Source organism: Pomacea canaliculata, linkage group LG11 (assembly GCF_003073045.1).
Source record: "Pomacea canaliculata isolate SZHN2017 linkage group LG11, ASM307304v1, whole genome shotgun sequence".
Classification (NCBI taxonomy): domain Eukaryota; kingdom Metazoa; phylum Mollusca; class Gastropoda; order Architaenioglossa; family Ampullariidae; genus Pomacea; species Pomacea canaliculata.
Window position 1 is genome coordinate 5693259 of NC_037600.1, and position 19616 is coordinate 5712874.

Consider the following 19616-nt stretch of genomic DNA (forward strand, 5'->3'; position numbering starts at 1 on the left):
GCTGCTCATTTTAGTTTTATATTTGCTAGTCCGATAGTTACAGCTCTGCAAAATGTTAATATTGAATCATATCAGTGATGATAGAATCTTCACACAAAAACTGAATTATTTATTTTCTTTTTTAGATTTCTAACTAATCGTGGCATTTCTTATTAGGTGGGCTAATACCTTGTATTGTAAATGCTTTGTGGATCCAGGGAACAGGTTACTCTGATCTCATTGAATCATCGAAGGCATCGAAAATGCTTCCTAATTTATCAGCTTTTAAGTTTAAAAAATAGTCAGTATACCGAATCTTCACATACTCAAGAGAAGTATCTATCGTAAAAGCAATACATGTGAGCCCAAACACACATCGCCCAGCAGTAGCAGTCAATAGAAAAAATATGCAACGCTTTGGCATTTTGCAAAATTTATTTTTAATGTAAGTTATTCAGAATTCAAACACTATATCGAATGTTATCCTAAAATAGTGATTTACAAAAGAGACACTATAATAAATAATGTCCAAAACTCGTTATTTATTCATTTATTTTATTAAAATTGAGGGAAGGAACGTCGCTTCTGTGTCAGAGGAGACAACCGCGTTTTCTTCTCTTTTCTAACTGCAAATCACACTTACTTCCCTTTGACCGTACCGTGCACAGCTTTCATGATATCTAAATCTGCAGCGCTCTGCACGGTTTATTTACTATTTATTATAGTGAAGGAATCATCATACCTCCTACGTTCCGAGGTTGTCTGTACCTTGAATACATCTCCGAGTAGACAACTTTTATTACCTATGTCAACATGCATCCGTCTCAATCACCTAGGTCCTAGAAGTTTCGTCAAGAGAGCCAAACGACCAATCATTTGCAAACAGATCTAGTTACAGTTCTGCGAAATGTTAATATTGAATCATATCAGTGATGTTAGAATCTTCACACAAAAACTGAATTATTTATTTGCTTTTTTAGATTTCTCACTCATCGTGGCATTTGTTACGAGGTGGGCTTGTATTGTAAATGCTGTTGTAAAAGCAATACATGTGAGCCAGAAATAACTTCATATTTACGCAAAGGTTTAGGGACTTTGTAAGCTATATGGAAAAAAAAGAGAGAAAAACACACGAAATTATTTATGCACATTTTTAGGCGTGCATACGTGAACACATACACACACACATCGCCCAGCAGTAGCAGTCAATAGAAAAAATATGCAAGGCTTTGGCATTTTGCAGAATTTATTTTTTAATGAGCTTTATTAAGGAACCAAACAGTATATCGAATGTTATCCTAAAATAGTTATTTACAAAAGACACGCTATAATAAATGATGTCCAAAACTCGTTATTCATTCATTTGATTAAAATTGAGGGAAGGAACGTCTCTTAGACGGCTGTGTCGGAGGAGACAACCGCGTTTCCTTCTTTTGTCTGCTGCAAATAGCACTTACTTCCCTTTGACCGTACCGTGCATAGCTTTTATGCTACCTATATCTGCAGCGCTCTGAGCGGTTTATTTGCTTATTTATTATAGTAACGGAATCATCATACCTCCTACGTTTCGAAGTTGTCTCTACCTTGAATACTTTTCTGAGTAGACAACTTTTATTACTTATAATATACAGTAATATAGGATTATAGGCAAACTTGTTTACGATTAGGTGTTAACGCTGCCTACGGCCTTTTTAAAATTTCTAATTATTCGGAGACAGAATGAGCACATGAGTTCTTTTTACTGTCAAGTTTTTCAGAGAGAATCCTAATGCAGCCGTCGGTGAGGTTTTTTTTTTTTTTTTTCTATTTCAGATTAATCTGAAGCAGCTCAGAAAGGATGCTGACACATTTTATTTTTACATCACTGTAACGTCATCAAGTACGAAATTTTCTGCCTTCTTACGTCATCAAAGTTTCGCTCTCCCCACCCCTCCCATCCTTTACACCCTTTAACACTTGCAAGTCAGGTCCACCTGATTTGCGTCTCCAAGAAACTCTTCATACGCTTTCATTTTTTTTTAATTATCTTTATCCATCCTTTATGCATCTAACAATTTTTTTTCTTGAAGCTTAGTCAGCCACGTCACCAACAACAGAAATGTTTCTATTTTATGTTTCTTTTCTTCCTGACATACCACTCACACATTTATAACAAAGGGAGTTGGTTTTGTTTCTTTCTGTTTTTATTAATTTTTACTTTTCGTATTGATCTTGCTGGTCAGCTATATTAATTACTCTTTTGTTCTTATTTTTATTATTATTAGATAATGAAGAGAGAATTCCACGAGAGATGCTCAAGCATTTGCGCAAGCAGTTTTGTTGTTTTTTTTTTTTTTTTTAGATTTCTTTGTTTTTTCGGAATATACACTATTGGTTCATTCTTATGTCCTTTGGAAACATTCTTGGGTTAGTTAAATATGTTATAAACAATCCAGCAAGATTTTGTTTTCGATATGTCTGTATGCTTCTAATATTTTTTTCTAATAACAGCAACAATTTTGTCGAATTTTGCAAATGTTTGAATACCGCGGTCATATTGTAACGTAAATTTCGAGCCACACGTACTTCCTGGTGTGTGACTCGATACTCATCTTTGTCTGAACCACACTCAGCCGCTTGGGAGAAAAGCCGGGTGTGAAAACACACACACACAGAAATCAGCTTATCTTGATTAAGCACACGGCCAAAACACTTGTTTCAATTCTTACTAAAGTCCCACACCCACCCGCCACACACACCCACTTTGATGATTACTTTTGTCGAGACAAAAGTCTTTGAAAGTAGATTGAGAAAAGACAGCATTAAGTTACAAGTTTTACAGGTAGGACACCTCGTCTTCAATACGATTTCTCCAAACGATTTCCTGTAAATGCATCTGTGACTGAGATGTGTTTATGTCATTAATATTTCCTTTCTATACTGCGTCCGTTGCGGACCCTGTACTTTCCTCATCGACTCAAGGTTGAGAGCTTGAAATGCGTGGACAACAAAATCAAGAAAACAAAAAGTTCTTCAGACATTCCAAAATGTGGATGTTTGTTGGTGACAGTTCTCTGTATGGCTTTAGTCTCGTTATTTCTAAAAAAATTTCAGATTTTAGCTTTTGCTGATGAGGGACACGTGAACATGCAAAACAGAAACATCCTATTGACCTCTGTTATCATGATGAGCATGACGGACGACGGTTGATTGGTTAAGGAAGTGAGTTTGATTTTTCACACACAAAGCGGTGCCGTTATGTGCAGATAAAGTCATTCAGAAGAAAACTTTTTCCGGCATCAACCTGTCAACACACACAAATACTTTATAAAAAATGCCATTTTCATGGAAAGAAAAAAAACATAAAAACAATAGCTCACTAGGGCAATAGACTATTGGCTTTATTTCGATGTTTGTATCATGGTAGAGTTTAAAGCTGAACTATTCAGAGTAACCACTCACTAGAGCATTTCATGGTATACGGTTTAAGGTTTAATTGAGATTGTCAACTTGGAACTAAAGGAAGGACTGATATTTTCGTGATAGCAATGCGATGCCAGACTCTGTGGACATTACCTCATGTTTGTTTAACTCAGAGCAATCTTGCCACCGCGTCTTAAGTACAGATCCAGAGGTAAAGCGTTACCTGCGAGGTCTGGACTCTGCTTTATACTTTTATAACAGTCGCACAGTCGTAAACGATAATTTTCTGTTTCTATAAGGATAACATAAATTTGGCCCCGATTGTAGAAATATTGTTTATTGGAAAGATTTTCTGAAACGAAATTAAGTTTAGGAGCAAGATAACGGTATGCAGTTTATACCTGTGGCGCCAAAGCCACCTTAGTAAAGAGACAAACAGTTCTTTCTTTCTTGGTTGGCGTTTGTTTAAATTAATTACTTTTATTGAAAAAATCCTTAAATCGTTTTTGCTTTTGTGTATTGGTTCTTTGGATAGAGTGTGTGTATGTCTTTAACTTTCCTTTTGTTCGCCAGCCCCAGTGTACACTTAGGGTTACAACACGGTGTTAAAACGCGGGTTAAGAGCTGAGTACCTAAAGTTTTAGGGTTAGGGGTAAGATTAGTTTTGAAGGTTAGGTGGTGTGGTAGCAACAAAGGAAACCCTAAGAAAAGACTGCATGCTAATGTACAAATCCGAGATAAAAGGGAAAGTCCCGTCATCCTCCTGCCCCAAACTTTCCCCATAACATGGCGATTGCATTCGTCTTACCTCGAGACAATTTTGCGTGTTTTTAAAATTATTGGGTTGATCAACGGCCCAGAACGGCGCCACAAGGCTGTCGACAACACGTGCACCGTTGACCCAGTTGAAAAGGTGAGCATTACCGGTCCAGGATGAGTTTAAATCACTCATTGGTCGGGATCCACCGATGTAGTATTTAGTGTCATTTTTTGCTGTTCAAATAAAACAAACAGAAATAATAATAGATATTATCTAAAAAGTAGATGGACCTTTAGTTTATCTTTCTCTATGCGAGGGAATATTTGTAGATGTGAATTTGGAAAATGAAGCGATCGGAGCGAAGAAGAACATAAACATGGGGGTCAATATGATAAAATGGATCCAATGCTGACCTGGTAAATTCGAAAGAATTTTGAGAAGAATTGTGATCTTCAGTGTAGTATCAGGCACTACTAAGTCCAGTCCTCTGTGAAGACATTCATTTCTGCTGTTGGTCCAGGTGACTGTGATGTTGCCAAAGACGATGAAACAGAAGAGAGCAGCGGCAGAAAAGTAGAATCCATCGTCAACGGGGCACCAGTCTGGAGCAAACACATGGCCTTTGACACTGTTGTAAAGTCAGCACGCTCAAGTGTACCTCAACTCTGACCTTACGAAATGTCATTTTAAGTAAGCCCGAGCATAATATTTACTCCAGACTATCTGAGTTGTAAACTAATAACTACATTTAAACGAAACTTACAATCTCTATAGTGCAAGGTAACATGAAAATTATTCCTACCATGGAGTCTCCGTTCACTCAATGTCCTATTTTCATATTAAGCGCACAAGAACAAAACTCACCACACACAGTCTTACTCTACAAGTCTACACACATACCACTGATGGCCAGCACCTCCCAGTAGCTGGAATGCGGGAAAGTTGATGAGAGGTTTAGCGAGATTCTCGGAAGATCCCGCAGCTCGCACGTTCCCGCCAGGTCATCTGCTACAAAGACGGAGCACCAGTCAAAGTCCCTGCACGTGCAGCCACACGTGATCGGGCTGGGGGCAGAGGTCACATTATGAGTTACTTGTCGCGTGCCCGTGATGACGTCATCTTCACGCAGGCGTAGCCACGTAGTAGGGAGGACGCCATGAGCTCTGTAGAATAAAATAAGAAGTAAAAATAAAAGAATACACAATGGAACTACTTTGTGATCACTGGTACACAAAACAGACACCTTATGATGCACGAGGTGTGTGCGGAAAGCAATGAGAAATGAATTCCAGCGCTTGATGAACATTACTCAAGATCAGAGCCAGCAAAACAGTCGCATCCTTTACAGTCGTATTCTAGCCTTCAAAGTGCTCAAACGCCAGGTGGTCTTGTGAATGATAGATTCTAATATCAGGAATGCAATAATATCACACTTTATTTACTCACACAATTGTATAATTTTAGGAACCGTTAATATTTCCTACTGCAGAAGTGTGTACAAGAAAAACACCATTATTTACTAATGACCTAATACTTCATGTACAGAGCAATCACAAAGAAATATCGCAATTATTGAAAGTGTACTCACACCATGATGACTATGTAGGTTACAAGAAGTATGCGCATGTTGGTCACAGTACTGACTGTGTCCCACACTGGCAGAGACCGAAGTTGACACTGTCAAGCGGTTGACACAGTGAAACAATCGGGTGGAACAAACCAGCTTTAATCACAGTTCACAGATCGATTGAGTACAAAGGTGCTCTGACCGCTGGCACCCGCTGATTGGTTGTGCTTCTTCTGCTTCTTATGCAAAATCGACTTATGCTACTAGATTGTTAAGTGCACATGTTAGTCATTGTCATGAAACACTTTGAACCATTAAAGTGTTTCTTAAGACACATTGATCACTAGAAATATGCTATAAGTTTAAGTAAGTAAAATCGAAACGTTTCCACTCGCCGAGAGGCGTCCATACCAAAACTAGGACCGTCCAACACTTCCTATCTGAACATCGGGGGACAGCAGCATCAGGAGAACCTTGCAGTGGAAATTAAAAGCGGAAAGCTCTGAAATAGCAACAAAAAGTTTACACAGTAGAAACACTACTACCCTCAGCAAATATTGTTCTACCGTGATACACTTTCATGTCTTCTACTGAGGATCCTTCTGCTGGAAAACCTTTAATTGGATATTCTGTTTTAGAGAGTTTCTTTTTCATAATTGTTCCTAGTGTGTATGAAGTGAAGGTCTGCTGGCAAGAGACATAGAAGAATATGGCTAAAAAGGCTGAAAAAGTGAGCATTCCGATGTAAAAGGAGATTTCAAAAGTCAGAATTTCGACTATTCGACATGGAATATGGTAGTTTCACCAAAGAAGGGCATCTGCGGTCCTCTTGACTAGAGTTTGACTATCTTTGCAGAATCTTTATTATGACTATAATTATCTTCAGTGCTGTGTGTTTCAGTGTGGTAAACATATTGCTAACCCCCACAATATAATAAATGGTTAATCTTTCAGATAGGTTATCCCACGAGTCAAAACAAAGACCCACAAAAAACAAACCACAACATTGCTGTCTCCATGCTGACACCGATAGCGGAAGCGTGATAGAAAGTCTTTCCTTTGAAAAAAAGTTTGTATTAGACAGGCTTCTTCCAACTCTTTGACAATGCCGTGGAATCATCAATAGTTGAGAATAATACAGTAAAGGCAAGTTTGTGAGTGACGTTGACGCCTTCAAAGAAAGGCAATTCAGATATGTTGTTAAAAACTTTGTTTGCCCTTGTATAACATCTTAGCTCAGTGCAAATTTCTTTTGAATTTGTATGTTTAATTTCTATGAAAGGAATCATCGATTGACACTGATGTCCATGTAATGCACGAGAAGAACACTTCTTGGACTGTCTGACAGAATAAAGTTTGACTGTGTCTTCTCCTCGATCTGGTTTTTTTTTTTATTTTTTTTCATTTCATTTATTTATTTATTTTTGTTTTGTTTTGTTTTGTTTGTTTCTTATTTGCCTCTGTGCGTAGAAACTATCTAAACTTTACTGGACAAGCTTCAGAAGGCTCAGAAAAATGATTTTCTATTGTCTTCTCCAAGGTAAAAGCAGAAACTCCTCTGAAAGCTTCGCTGGCTGTGATAAACAAGTATAAAAACAGGTTAACTGGCTCTAAAGAAAGCAAACAAAGAGAAATAATGGTACAAAAAATGCCGACATAACATCAACAGTACAAAAATAGGTTTTGCAGGTAAAGCGAGCCTACAAATGTGATGACAAACTGAAGAGTGTCGCTAAGGTCCAGCACAAACAGAAGTGTGGAACTTAGGATGCATCGCCGCAAGGGATGTCCACAAAGGCGGCAAGAGATCAGAAAGTTTATCCTTTGCTGCCGCTTATCAGATCGCACAACACTATATAGACACATTTTATTGAAAAGTATTTCTATTACTTATTTCTAACTAGACATTAGAAGGAGAGTAAACATAAACAAACATCAATTAATAATGTGTATTCATAAGCCTCATATGTCGATGTACTGTCTAAACATGGTACAGATGATGTCACTTCTCGTGTCTACGTAGCAGTGGGGAGAACTACATTAATAACTTCCACAGGCTTCAAGTGTACATTTGTTTTTGAGTCTAAATATCATCTGTGCTGAACATTCCACAGTATTGTAAATAAGTGTTTGTTATCCGTGCTTGTAACGCTGATCACTCGGCGCACTTGAGGTAAGGACCCGCATATGAGTTCCTTTTTGGACTTTGTGGTCTCCTTATTTTCAGTTTGTGAGACACAGCCACTACTGTTGATGGTAAGTATCCCGATGTGTTGATACCCATGTACATATGTATTTGCTGTATTTCTGCATTATCTATATATTAGGTGAGACGATTATTTTATATTGCAAAACACTTTGTGTAGACTTGTAGCCCAGACAATTGGTTGGACGATAAATTTTAGGGTCACTTGGATCACCTGATTTATGTATTGGGATTACTTTTGCTTGTTTAAGGTGCGTTGGAAAGTAAGATTTATCAATACAGAGGTTATACAGGTAAGTCATGGTTTCAGCAATGGGTGTGCTGAGAGCTTTAGAATTTTGTTCTCGATGCTATCTGGTCCTCTGGTGTTGGTATCTTTGAGTTTGGTAAGTGTCTGAGATACTTCCAATATAGTCATTGGGGGAATGGAGAGAGCGGTATCAACTTGTTTTGCGTTACAGAAGCTTTGTCGCTTGTCTACCTTGTTTTCTTGTGATTTGTCGTTTGAGACTACCTTGACAGCAATTCCTGCAAAATATGCGTTCAGTGTGTTAGGGAAGCTGTAATTGTCGGTTTTATATTTGCTAGTCCGCTAGTTACAGCTCTGCGAAAGTTAATATTGAATCATATCAGCGATGTTAGAATCTTCACACAAAAACTGAATTGTTTATTTATTTATTTATTTTTTTAGATTTCTCATGCATCGTGGCATTTGTTATTAGGTGGGCTTGTATTGTAAATGCTTTGTGAATCCAGGGAAAAGGTCACTATGATCTCATTGAATCACCGAAGGCATCGAAAATTCCTCCTAATTTATCAGCTTTTAAGTTTAAAAAAATAGTCAGCGTACCGAGTCTTCACATACTCAAGAGAAGTACCTGTCGTAAAAGCGATACATGTGAGCCAGAAATAACTTCATACTTACGAGCAGCTTTAGGGACTTTGTAAGCTATATGTAAACAAAAGAGAGAAAAACACACGAAATTATTTATGTACATTTTAGGCATCCATACGCGAACGCACACACAGACACATCGCCCAGGAGAGCAGTCAATAAAAAAAAATATGCAACGCTTTGGCATTTTGCAAAATTTATTTTTAGTGTACGTTATTAAGGAACCAAACACTATATAGAATGTTATCCTAAATAGTGATTTACAAACGACACTATAATAAATGATGTCCAAAACTCGTTATTCATTCATTTATTTCAGGGGTGTCAAACACCCGGCCCGCGGGCCAGATCCGGCCCGCAGGAAATTTCCCCTGGCCCGCGAATGAATTTTAGTAAATCATTGTTAACGGCCCGGCGACAAGTAGAAGGTAAACAGAAAAGTTCCCGTCGAGGACAGCAAGAGATGGGATGAGTTTAGTGAAGTTTGTACAGACACCAACAGTGCACTGGTCAAGTTACCACTGCTCCTGTTGATGACCTGAAGGGATGGTGAAGGCGGGCCCATAAATCTGACCTTTGACACGCGACACCCTGGCCTAAACACGGGCAGTGGGTCAAAGATTTTTAGTACCTGTTAACTTCCCTGAATCGGTCCGAGATCAAAGGGTGACTATGGGTAACCCACGTGTATGATGAGGCAGGTCAGCCTCAGACTAGTAGAAACTCATCACTTTCTGACTTAAGTTGTGAGAAGCAAACTTGTGGAGATCAAGTTGGTGGGAGTATAGCTTCTCCAAGACTTATATATATCTCTACCATCTGGAATTATATGTGCGAACTGTGCATTGAAACGTGAACTGTGAATTATACGTGGAATGTGGATGATAGTGCCAACTGTGGAATACCGACTGTCACTTCCTGCGTCGTCAAGAGTAAATGACTGCGCCAGAGAGATAAGTATCCGAGTATAAATAGCAAGCTACAGTGTTAAAATAATTGCTGCTTGTGTATTGATTGATTTGTGTTTTTTTGCCTAATTATATCTTTTACATACATATACTGATGCAATAACATCACATGTCATAGCAAATAGTACTGAGCAGAGCAGAGCACGCGATTGTTTATTAGAATTAATTGAAAGCTGTGTGTAGTGTGCGAACTTAACGCTAGTTGTAGGTATTGGTGCGCCATCTGTCGGGAAACAAAGGCAGATGATCAGAGCTAAGCACGTGTTGTGACTTTTCTAAAGACTTTTACTTAATGTTAATTTACTTAATAAAAGATCGAGAACATTACACTGTGTAGTGAAGAGATTTTTGTAATTTCAATACCAATCAAATTTTAACTAAAGGCTAGCCGTTAAAAAGGCCAAGAGAAAAGTTGATTTTGAAAACAGTCTTTCAAAGCCAATGGGAGGCTGACTACATGTTTACTAATATCAGCGATAAACCAGTGGAGATACAATAGCTGTGACCACAGAATATAATCTTAGACGGCACTACGAGACTAAACATCAGGACAAGTTGAAAAGCCTGAATGCAGAACAGAAGCTAAAGAAAGTGTAATGAGTGACTGAAGGCAAAGTACGACTGTGTGGGGGCTGCACAGTTCACTCATTCCCTCCCACAAACGATGCCCCAGCTTAGTCTACATGCGGCTCGAATCTTGAGCATGTTTGGCAGCACATATTTGTGTGAGCAACTTTTCTCTGTGATGAAGATCAAAACATCACACAGGAGTCGCCTTACTGATGTACACTTGCAGTCCATCCTGAGAATCGCCACAACACAGAAACTTACTCCAAACATAAACTTGTTGCCAAGAAAAGATGTGAAACGTCCACTTCTGACAAAATAAATTAAAAAGAAAAACTGCTAAGCATTTTTGTATGATTTTGTTTACACAAAATTAATAACAAAAAGTTCATTTTTGGTGTTCAATAAAAAGTTATCGGACTTGAATAAAACCTTCGCCCGCCACCTTGTGTACGATGTGAGATTTGGCCCGCTGGTCAATTGAGTTTGACACCCCTGATTTATTTGATTAAAATTGAGGGAAGGAACATCGCTGCTGCGTCAGAGGAGACAACCGCGTTTCCTTCTTTTGTCTGCTGCAAATCACACTTACTTCCCTTTGACCGTACCGTGCACAGCTTTCATGATATCTAAATCTGATGCGCTCTGCGCGGTTTATTTACTATTTATTATAGTGAAGGAATCATCATACCTCCTACGTTCCGAGGTTGTCTTTACCTTGAATACGTTTCCGAGTAGACAACTTTTATTACTTTTGTCAACTTGCATCCGTCTCAATCACCTAGGTCCTAGAAGTTTCCTCACGCAAGCCAATCGACAAATCATTTGCACCAGGATCTTTCACTCGCATGAGACTGTCATCATTCCTTTTTTTTTTTTTCAGTAATATAGGATTCTAGGCGCTCGTGTTTACGTTTAGGTGTTAACGCTGCCTACAGCCTTTTTAAATTTCTAATTTTTCGGAGACAGACTGAGTACATGAGTTCTTTTAACCGCCAAGCTTTTCAGAGAGAGAATCCCAATGTTGCCGTCGGTGGGTTTTTTTTTTAACTCAACTCTGACCTTACGAAATGTCATTTTAAGTAAACTCAACTCTGACCTTATGAAATGTCATTTTAAGTAAACCCGAACATAATATTTACTACAGACTATCTGAGTTGTAAACTAATAACTACATGTAAACGAAACTTACAATCTCTGTAGTGCAAGGTTACATGAAAATTATTCCTTCGATGGACTCTCCGTTGACTCAATGTCATATTGTCATATTGAGACCGCACAAGAACAAAACTCACCACACACAGTCTCACTCTACAAGTCTACACATACCACTGATGGCCAGCATCTCCCAGTAGCTGGAATGCGGGAAAGTTGATGAGAGGTTCAGCGAGATTCTCGGAAGATCCCACAAATCGCACGTTCGCGCCAGGTCATCTGCTACAAAGACGGAGCACCAGTCAAAGTCCCTGCACGTGCAGCCACACGTGATCGGGCTGGGGGCAGAGGTCACATTATGAGTTACTTGTCGCGTGCCCGTGATGACGTCATCTTCACGCAGGCGCAGGCACGTAGTAGAGAGGACGCCATGAGCTCTGTAGAATAAAATAAAAAGTAAAAATAAAACAGTACACAATGGAACTACTTTGTGATCACTTGTACAAAGAGGAGACACCTTAGGATGTACGAGGTGCGCGCGGAAAGCAATAAGAAAGAAATTCCAGCTCTCCATGAACATTACTCAAGATCAGAAAGGGAAGCCAGCAAAACAGTCGCATCCTTTACAGTCGTAAAGCAGTGCTCAGACGTTTGTTTATTTAAATCTTTGCGAATTTGCTTGATTACAATAACAATGCCAGTGAGCTCAGACAGCAGTACATCATGGCAACACACCGAGTCAGTCTCTTGTCGTCTCTTGCACTATTCTTCACTTCTCTGTTTATCTCCCAGTACTTTGCTCTGAGCTCTTCTCTTTCCTGCTGGTCTTGACATTGGTTGGTCTTCTGCTTCAGCTCTTTCCTTTCTTCTATCTTTTTCCAGGTCCTTAGAGTTAGCCATTCCTTGTGCTGCTTTTCCTTTTTTCCCTAGAACGTGTGTGCAGGAAGTCTTTCAGGTCTCTTGCAATCCTGTCCAGTGGTTGGCTACTGTTTCTTCCATGAGTCCCTCCAATGTCTCAAACTTGTTTTTAACTTCGCAGTTGAACTGCTCTTGTTTTCTACGGTCTCTAAAGAACTTCATGTTGAATTTGTGGTGTGGTCTGTCTGGTGTGTCATGGAAGGACCTCAGCTTTATCTTCATGGTTGCCACAAGCAGTTGGTGGTCCGTGGATGCATCTGCGCCTTGCTTTACTCTGACATCCATCAGACGCCTTCTAAACTGGCGAGTAATATTGATGTGATCGATCTGGGTGTTTTTATGTTCATCTGGTGAAGTCCAGGTGGCCTTGTGAATAGTATATTCTGATTTAAGGAATGCAATAATATCACAGTTTATTCACACACACACACACACACACACACACACACACACACACACACACACACACACACACACACACACACACACACACACACAAACAAACTATTGTATAATTTTAGGAACCGTAAATATTTCCTACTGCAGAAGTGTGTACAAGAAAAACACCAATATTTACTAATGACCTAATACTTCATGCATAGAACAATCACAAAGAAATATCGCAATTATAGAAAGTTGACACAGTGATACAATCGGGTGGAACAAACCAGCTTTAATCACATTTCACAAGAGACTTCATCGATTGGGTACAAAGGTGCTCTGAATGATGGCACTCGCTGATTGGTTTATTTTGTGCGCTCAAGTCATTCACATGATTGTGGGAAAAGTGAAGAAATCAACGGAAGGGAAACTCTATCGAGACTTTTGTATTTTGAAGTGGAGCATGATGTATCGTATGTGTTTGTTATAGCCCCCGAGAACTGAATCTGCTGTCTGTCATTTAGTGTCATTTACTTCATTTAATTTAGGATTCTTTGCTTTCTGTATTTTTAAAAATTTTTATTTGATTTAGTAGGTTTCCTATATGTTTGATTACAATAAATTAAAGACCATGATCTAGCTTCTTTACTACAGATGTAGTAAACTACGTCTTCTTATGCGAAATCGCCTTTTACTACTAGATTGTAACGGTTAAGTGCACGGGTTAGTCATTGTCATGATACACTTTGAACCATTAAAGTGTTTTTTAAACATTGCAGTTGAGACTAAATGAAAGTCCTCAGGGCAAATAATTGACAGCGCTCAAGAAGAAACTAACCTTGTTATCAGTATACACTTCTTTTAGAAAGATCTGAAGACTATCATCTTATTTAGTAGTCACCTGGCTACCAGACTCTTGTACACCTGTGAACTCATGTGACTGTCAGGTCCAGCCCCAGCCACACTTCGCTGCCACCAGTGTTCCAGTTCCCTCAGCACGTGACTCCTGACGTCACACGGGGTCTTGGGGTCAGTGTGACAATGTGACTTCAGGTGGGACGTACCTGGGAAAGGTAATCTGCCAACACGTGACCAGCCATTTCGTCACAGTTGCATCCTTCAGGAGTTTTGAGTATCATGTAAGCCATTGCTATGGCAACCTCAAAGACATACAAAGATTGTGTTGAGTCGCCAAAGTGCAGCAGGCCGCACACGTGGGTTTGTGATGGCAAGTCTCGTGTTGTGTGGACTAGTATGTTGGGGTCATTGAAATCGCTGTGAATTCTCCCTGTCAGACCATGAATACAAGTCGCACAGACAGTTGTTACCAAAGTTCACACGTTGGCAATATCATAGAAAAGTCACTTCGACAAAACAGAAATCGAACCTTAATGATGGTCTTCCTCTGGGTTAGGCGACCTTGTTCTCATCCTGCCTGTCTTCAGACCCAAGTTTTTCTGTCAACCTGCTCATCACCTTCCGTACAACAGTGGCAGGGAATATCCACTGAAATATCGTTTCTAGACATTAGACAGTGATATTTCTCTGTTATGTGGACGGCAACACTCGTCAACAGAAGCAGGACACTGTGGACACACAAAGACAAGATCGTTTCCTGCAGGACAAGCGGCTTTTTGAACTTTGACCACATACATGGAATGTAGATGCTCTTGGCAAGTGTATTTTCTTATAATGTCTGACAATGTTGTCCGGCACAACGACCAACTGGTTCCATTGTCATCATCCCCAGCACAACATGTCTGTAATGGTGGACATCACTTTTATAGAATGTGGGAAGTGATTCATGTACAACATGAAAAGTCATGGACTACATATGTAGAAGAACTATGTCAAATATAATAATAGTAATACAACATTTGTAAAGCTCATGCTTACACTCGTCACGAGTATGCTACAAGCGGCTAACAACATGAATGAGACATGGACAGGAAAACAAACGAATGATAAATGAACATTGAAAGAATAAATAACAGTACCAATACGGAATATAATCAAAGACAGAAAACACAAAGAGGAAGCCAATCATATGTCCGTTACTTGTCGGCTATTAAAGCCTTATAACAGAGCACTAAGCACAAACCGTTTATCGGAGCACGACTGCTGAACACAGTCCACTTACAGCAACTAAACCGCTCCTTCACTCTCTCCCTTCCTCCTTCTTTGTCTCTTGATTAGTCTATGCTGCCGATAGTGTTAGTGCTACTTCATCTCCCTCATCACTGACCGTCTTTGTCTTCTGATGTGTACTTCATGCTCACCTCGCTCGTGTTTGTGCTGAGACTTTATACACCTGTTGTGATGATGATGATGATGATGATGATGATGATGATGATGATGATGATTATTATTATTATTATTATTATTATTATTATTATATTATTATTATTATTATTATTATTTATTCGGTCTTTGAGAGCATAGATGTCTCGTGTGTGTCCGTACGTTCAGGGTGTAAAGGTGCGCGGGTGTGTGCGTGTGTGTGATCGCTTGCACGTGTCCGGGGAAAGTGTAGACGTGCAGCATGTCACGTGACTTGACCTGTAATAATACATACAGACAGAAATGTTGACAACATCAAACACAAATATCAATCTCGAGTGAGTCATCACACTAGAGGCAGAGACCTTGATGTCTCGTAGGCACTCGTGGACCTCTTGCTATGTCCGTGAGGCTCTAGTCACATGAACCAACCACAGCCACACGTGCGTCACGTGATTTATGCAGTCACCCTTTCAAAACGATTTGTAGTTTGGGCTACAGTCAAAAGCTAAAAATAATGCTGGCAGTTAATCAAACTGGAATGGTTTTCCTTTTAGAGTATGACAGGTTAGGCACAGACTCTCTGCCAAAAAGGTCTGACATCTATCGTGGACTCCTCCCCTGTGGGTTCAAGCAGATAGGCCAATGGAGAACAGGTTTTCTGAGGCTTGTATGGGACAAAACTATTGGTTCTTCCGGATTTAAATTAAAAAGGCTATCAAAGCCAAAATGCTAAATATTTTTCCCTGTCACCTGTCAGCGTGCGGCAAACAGGAATCCGGGAGAAGGGTGAAGGACGGGGAGAAGGGGGAACCTTGTCACCTTGAAATGTGATGATCTAGCGAGCAGGATCAGCCATCTACAATTGTAAAGTGCAGAGAAGGGGGGAAGGAAACAAAGGGGAATCCACCGACTTTGCGGCTCCCGGCTTTGTACTGGTCCTGCCACCTGACGACAGGCTAGGTCTTTGTAGAAAGGGGAGAAAATAGAAGGAGAAAGAGTTATATCCATTTTCAGTAACAGAACTTTCTCTACAATTCCTAGAAGGACCTGTCACTTCGCGGCAAGTCACGTGCAAGCTCTCATTGTTGCGCTCTATTCACATTTAAAGTTGGTAGCTGATTCTACCATCCAACTAGACTTTGCCTTTAGACACTCAAATTAACCTATTTGACAGTTGTATAAAACCTATCTTGTTGTATGGAAGTAAAATTTGGGCTTTTGAATCTCTTGATATTTGTGATAGGATGCAACTGAGATTTTTGAAGATGTTATTAAATGTGAAAACTAGCAAGCCAACATGTATGGTGTTGGGTGAACTGGGCACTTTTCCTGTGTCAATTTTTGCAAAATGTAGGTTACTGTGTTTTTGGTATAGATTATACATGGAACATAACTCTGGAACCCCTAAACTATCTGTTCTCTTGTTTCATCTGTGCAATTCTCTAGCTGATAGCCCACTATGTAAACCTTCCTGGGTTAGCTATGTACGTTCACTCTTAGATTCCTTAGGTCTTTCCACTTTTTGGAAATTTGGCTGTAGTTTTTCTCCCTGTAATTTTAAAAACATTGTAATGCAACGTCTAAAGGATCAATTTATTCAAAAATGGAAACAAGAAATATATACAAATGAGATTTGCACCGCCTACAGCATGTTTAAAGAATATTTCAGTTTTGAGAACTATTTAATAGACCTGCCACCAGCTCTTACATCAAACTTAATAAAATTTAGTTTAAGCTGTCATAAATTCCCTATTCAACAATTACGATATAGCGGTATACCGAGATATTTAAGAACATATCCATTGTGTAATCTAGATGAGGTAGGTGATGAATTTCATTATTTGTTTGTGTGTACCCACCCTTTTTTAACTGCCTCACGGAAAGCGATACTTCCGGTATACTTTGTATATCATCTAAATGAATTTAAATTTCAGCAGCTAATGAATGTTAAATCCAAGCGTATACTTATTAACTTAAGCAAATTTATTCAAACGGTATTTTCATTGTTTAATAATCTATATATATTTATATACATACATAGTGCCATGTATCTATTTACATATATTTGCTATATTGTCACCACCTGTTGTGAGCTTGTTACTGAGATAAAATTGTCATTGTGTTTTTTATAAACTGTGATGTTATGGCTAAAAATGCCCCGGCTTATAGCCATTAAAATAAAATGTTCAAAATTTTTCAAATGTTCAAATGGAGAAGACGATGCAATACATACAGTATGTGAGTGAATTCTTGTCACGCTGCCCAGTGCACTTTGACCTCACGTGGTGGTCTGATGTTGTCGGTGCTGTTGTCTGTTGACACCTGGCTAGCTGCCTGACCTCAAAGACTTGTTGACAGACAGGTCATGCATGTGTGTGGTATGTGAGAGAATTCTTGTCTCGCTGCCAATGCACGTGGTGGTGGGATGTCGGTCCTGTTGTCTGTTGACACCTTGCTCGCTGCCTGACCTCAAAGACTTGTTGACAGACAGGTCATGCACCTGTACATGTACCAGCAGGTTGATTTTAAAAATGACAAATGAAGTATTTATGTAAGGTTTGGTGTGAACGATAGGATGAATATTAATTTAACGTCCAAAAAAGTATGTTGTCCTGTATGTTCATTATTTGAACATGGCTCCTACTGTGATAACAATGTAAATATAAATAAAGAGAGTAAATAAGGATGTGTACACAAGCAATGTCTGTAAATATCTAATAACTGTCATACTAAAGCTGCAGTACAGTTTGTGTTTCACACCTGAGATACCTGGCTACACAACAACACCATAACCGTTGTGTAAACTACAGAAGTAAGGATGAGCTTCATGAGATGTTCTCTGTCCTCACCCACAGCTTGCTGCCAGAGCTCTGTGTCTCAGACACTTGGACACCATTGTCGTATCCTGACTGTATCCTGTCTTTGTGTGTTTTGTGTGTTTGTGTGTGTGTAGAGAGAGAAAAACTGAGGGAGAAAATGTGTTTTTATACATTTTGTAGCGTGCTTCTCTATGTATGTGTGTCTGTGTGTCCGTACCTTGCGTGTTGCTGGGGATGTAAGACGTGTATTCAAGCTCATGTTTGTGTGTCTGTGTCAAGGCTTCATGATGTGTGTGTTTGTGTGTTTGTGTTTGTTTGTGTGATTTAGTCGTCAGTACGTGGAGAACGGAATTCACTCCGGTATTTCTGTTGGTAGGTTGCCAATTCCCTTGCGTTCTCCCGGTGATGAGGTTTCACTGTCGTCCAAGTCTGTTGACAACCTGACCTGCTCCCTGACCTCACTGACCTGTTCACACGTGAGCTTCATGCATTGGAGCTCCTGTACTTCATGTATGTGTGGGGGAGGGGCTTGCATCCTTATGTGAGCATCGCTGCTGTCGTTCCCTGTACGTTGATGTATGTATGGAGAGGAGCTTGCACACATGCTCATGTGAGCATCGCTGCTGTCGTTGGTTTCTTCACTCTCTCCCATGCTATATATCTCCTCTCACACGATCAGCAGCCCCCCTACCAGCAGTTGTCAACCTCTCTCGTCCGCAGACGCTGCTTTCCTCGGGACATCCACGTATACTTCCACAAACAGCATATCTCACAGAGACCATCTCCGGCGTGAGTTTACTTTAATAATTCCATGTAATCGTGATTTGAAGCGTCTGAGGTTCCATATGGCATTTTAAAAAATAAATCTCACATCTGTTTCATGCTTAATGTCAGTCGTTCTTTTTACTACTGTCCCTCCGTCTCAAGGGAATTTCCTTCGCTCCCGGCGTTTAATATGAGAATTTCTTTTAAGAGGACCTATCGTTCGAACTGATTAGACTGCATCTACCAAAGATTGTCATTATGTGTTAATGACCTCAATGGATGACTATTTAATTCATTGCTGTGTTATTAAAAGATAACGAAATGTTTTTCTGTCATTCTAGATTCACAATCAACTTAAGTTCGTTAGTAACATGTACACGCATACTCCCAAGCCGTCCTTCCAATGTCCGTCTGATATACCTTAGCAAATAAGCTCTCATGAACGTCGCCAGCCAAACATCCACACCTAGAAACTTCATGTAGACTTGTCAACTGTGGAGATGGCAACATTACTACTAATTGATGCAGTTGGATAGCGTGAATCTGCATTGTAAGAACTAATGTCGCAGCCCACCCACACTTGCGTCAGCAGTCGACATCACGAAGTCTTTGTCGCCAACTTTACTATTTAAATGTATAATTTACCTGTTTATGAGTCCAAACTTGAGACATCTCTATACTCTTGTAACCAATGACACGGGAGTCCATGCAACTAGCACCAGTCACCAATAAAAGGAGAAAGACAGCTTTACTGGGTATTCGGATTCGACCCAGCGAACAAAACAAGATACCTAGATACATCACACAAACTAATCCTAGAACGGTACTAGCTGTCGCTCTTAATGCTTGCAAACTGTGGTCTGTTGTTTTTCCCAGATCGGTAGCTCAGCCGACTACTTAGCTGCCATAATTCGATTGCGCTGCTGACGCATAAACCGCATCTTGCAAACC